The sequence below is a fragment of the Arachis hypogaea genome, chromosome 19 (genome assembly GCF_003086295.3).
Source record: "Arachis hypogaea cultivar Tifrunner chromosome 19, arahy.Tifrunner.gnm2.J5K5, whole genome shotgun sequence".
In the NCBI taxonomy this organism is placed as follows: Eukaryota; Viridiplantae; Streptophyta; class Magnoliopsida; order Fabales; family Fabaceae; genus Arachis; species Arachis hypogaea.
The window spans coordinates 26717868-26721955 of NC_092054.1; the positions used below are offsets into that span (position 1 = coordinate 26717868).

General features: G+C 36.2%; 1 pseudogene; it reads right to left on the bottom strand.

The window, feature by feature from the left end:
- Positions 1-1902: 1902 nt before the first annotated feature.
- LOC112778163 (subtilisin-like protease SBT4.6) lies at positions 1903-3818 on the bottom strand (annotated as a pseudogene).
- Between the last annotated feature and the right edge of the window lie 270 nt (positions 3819-4088).

The following is a 4088-nucleotide window of genomic DNA, read 5'->3' on the forward strand; positions in this document are numbered from 1 at the left end:
TCTATCCTTAGTTTATTAGTTATTTTCGAAAACTCCATAACTATTTTATATCCGCCTGACTGAGATTTACAAGGTGACCATAGCTTGCTTCATACCAACAATCTCCGTGGGATTGACCCTTACTCACGTAAGGTTTATTACTTGGACGACCCAGTGCACTTGCTGGTTAGTTGTATCGAAGTTGTGACAAATTATGAATTGAGATTAGAGCACCAAGCCTTTGGAGCCTCTACCAGAGTTCACAATTTCATGCACCAAAGCTCGAGCTCTCTAATTTCTTGTTTACTGGCTCTCACAATCTCAAGCATAGTTGTCAAAATCGAACGAAACAGACGAACCAAAAATTGGTAAATCGGCCATATGACCAATCTGAGACTTTAGATGATGCATACGACCGAATAAGAAAGAAAACCAGTGAGAATCGATTTGGTAGAAAATCGGTGAACCGGTCGGATTTTAAAACCCATACCGGTTCAAATTGAAAAAATTAAAAAGAAAAGAGACCCCATCCCCAAATGAAACCCTAGCATTACTCCCCCATTCTCTTTTCCTTCAAAGTTCAGAGAGACTGAGACTCTCCCCCATTCTTGTCTCCTTCAATCTCAGCTTCACCTTGCTACTCTCCTCCATTCTTCTTCGTGACTTCGTCTTTCCTGGCCTCCTGAAGAACCGAACGGTTGAACCCATCTTCCAAAACATTGTTTAATAAAGTTTTACGGTAGTCCCTTACTATGGCATATTGAACTTTCTCATCCCATACACAACATTTTTAACATTTGTCAAAGTTTTTGAAATTGAATTTCTATTTAGAATTAGATCACATTTTGGTTTGAAGTAAACAACTATACATTATTTGAAATTATGGTACCTCCTAATCTTTTTAACTAACTCACTAGCCAATCAAGCCCTATTTGTAGCCTTATTGGAGTTTTTTCTTAGACATGTATAATCATCATTAAATATATTCATTTGCCAATAAAAATCTTCATGTTCCCTTGAGGCATATACTATTAAATTATACTATTTAAATTTGCAAATAATATAACACCTAATGATATCATTCTTTTTTAATCTCATTCTCTTACCCTCTTGAATTATTTAAACTCTCTCATAGCCTCTCTAAATTCATATTTAGTGTTAACTTTTATTCCCACCTGAAGTTGAAACTCACCAAACCTTACATCATCTCTAAAAATTGAAAAATCATTATATTCTTCTTCATTCTCAAAATTAGAAGGAGTTTTCATCTTTTCTTAGTGATAAGAGTTAGCACCATTAGACTCGTCATCTGGGTCTAATGTTTCATACATTATACCTTGCCCTATGACTTCTAAAATCCCTAATCCACCTCTGTATCTAAAACCTCCTCAACCCAAGCATCCTCACCTTCCGGTATCTTTTTTTCCTTTGCAAAGATTGACGCAGAGAATTTCTTAAATTTTAGCTTTCACTAGACTTGTATTTTTGTCCTAACTTGTAGGAACTATCTTTTAAACTATCATCATTACTGGAATTATCATTAGGTCATTGTTCTTGCTAAATTTTTGCCTTTAGTAACAAATCTTGTGCAAGGTCTAATAGCTTGAGATGTGATATTCTTTTAGATTAGATTGTGTTTAGATTATAAAATGGTATTCTTCTTGGACTTGGTAGTTGGTTTGTGTCTAATTTTGGGAGGGGTTATTTTTATTAAACTACTCTTCTACCTTAGCCCATGACAACAACAAAGAAGTTTCGTGGTCCACAAATTCATATAGTCATTTTTGAAAACATAAAAACTAGACCAGGATTTATGGCTCTGACTGAGTCCAAAAACCCTGATCCATAGGAGAATTCTGCGAGTTCACTTCTATTCATTAGTTTTGCAGTGGTTATAAGAGAAGACTTTATAGCTGCCAGAGATCAATCAGGACGAAAAGTCTTAACATATGTAGCTGCACCAGCAACATGGGGGCATGACATTGAGGTTCCAGAGAGTATGTTGTATTTCACAGATCTTTTATCTGTTTTATCCTGAGAAGGTGGTGCAAGAGGTGAGTAAGCAGCCAAAATTTCTATACCAGGAGCACTAATGTCTGGCTTCATAATTTCTCTGATTTGCATATTGGGTCCTACAGAAGAGAATTCAGCAATAATTAGAGCAGTATTATTTATAAAGTCTGTACTACTCAATATTTCAGCACAAGGGGTGGTAGTGGAATTTGCATAAGACAAAGCAACATCATAAGCCTCTGGATCTATGCCTAATGCAGGATAAGAAACTACTTGAGCTTCATATTCGTAAGAGATTGAAATTGAGCCAAATGCTCCCGATGCAAGACCCGCTGAATAACCAAATGAAGTTCTACACAAGACGATTTTTCCCTTTATGCGTTTGGGGTCCAAACAAAAACAAAATTCGGTATCTTTGTCTGATGGACATTTTGGACTTGAAGCAAACTTTACATGGATCAATAGAATCTTTGTCCCATTTGATGCAAACCCATTTATTGACTTCCCCGAAAGCATTAATCCATTGCCAAGCAAAACGTTATCAATGATTCTATGATCCATAGTGGTAGCTGCAACAACCAAGGTGATACATTAAATGTTACAGTGTTGGGACCATTATTACCTGCAGCGTTTATAGTGAAGATCCCTTTTTTCCATTGTTTGAAAAGATCCAATTGCTATGATGTATTCATCGAAGGTCATTTGCTCATCTGTCCCAATTAAAATTGTGATAAGATCCACACCATCGGCAATGGCATCATCAAAAGCAACCAATATGACATCAGCTCTGCACTCTCGTTTACTACACATACTGTAAGCAGCAATTCTTGCTGATGGGATACCTCCTCTTGCAACTCCTTCGGCAATTCCATAGAAGCTTTCTCCCACTACTTTATTCCCTGCTGCAATTGATGCTGTGTGAGTTCCATGCCCAACAATGTCTCTTGCTGAAGGTTGACCTTTTAGATAGTGTCTTGCACCGATTATTTTTTTTTTGCATATGAAGTTTTTACCACCTTTGCATGCACCTTTCCACTTTTTGGGAATTAGACCGAAACCATGATCGTTGAAGCTCTCTGACTCTGGCCAGATTTCAGTGTCTATAACTCCGATTATAACATCACTCTCACCAATTTTGTTTCTATGTGAGTATGTGTCGATTATTTGAACCCCATGAAGTCCCAAGACCTTGTAGTTTGTAGTTTCAGTGTTCTACTTGAAAAAACAGAAACCACTCCTTCCATCTTTTTCAGCTTCTCTCTTTCTTGGCTAGTGATCATTGCAGCAAAACTATTAAAGCTCTTATAATAACTTCTAACCATGTGATTTGTTGCATCGTTATCATTAGTAGTTTGTTGTATCATACTAAGATGGTGGGATGTTGGAGAATAATTATGCTTTGGGAGTGATCCCATGTAAACAATGTGAAGATTCTTATTAGCATCATTAGCACTACTTACTAAGAATTTCATGAAGAAATAGGCATATAAGAAAAGAAGAAAACTATAGTTGGCCATTGTTCAAGTATGTTAGATACATGTATCCAATGGCTTGATTACATATATAAAATATAATCGATGTCTTAAGAGTCTTGGTATCCTCCTTGAAAATGATGCATAGGCTATCATCTTTCCGGTGAGAAATCACCCTACTTCTTTTTCAACCTCCTCCCAAAATGAATAATCAATTTTTCAATTTAGCTCAGAATCAAACCAATCTCTATTACATCCATCCAAGTAAAAATTCAACATCAGCCTTGGTTATCCCTGTTCTAACAGGAAATAACTATCATTCATAGAATAGTCACTATGGCCTGAATTTGTGGTTACCGCTGGTCTAATTTTTTATGTTTCTAAAAATGACTATCTGAATTTGTGGGTCACAAGACTTCTTTATTGTTGTCATGGATTAAGGTAGAAGAGTAGTTTAATAATTTTTAAGTTCTAAAACAAAATTGGATTTTGGATTAGACTTAGTGTTAATAGTTACAGCAAGCTTGGTGTTCTCCTTGGAATTGGGCTTGAGATTAGGGTTGGGATTGGGCTTTGAATTAAGCTTGGTTGCTCTTAGGCTTGGGAGTCAACTTTAATTTTAGG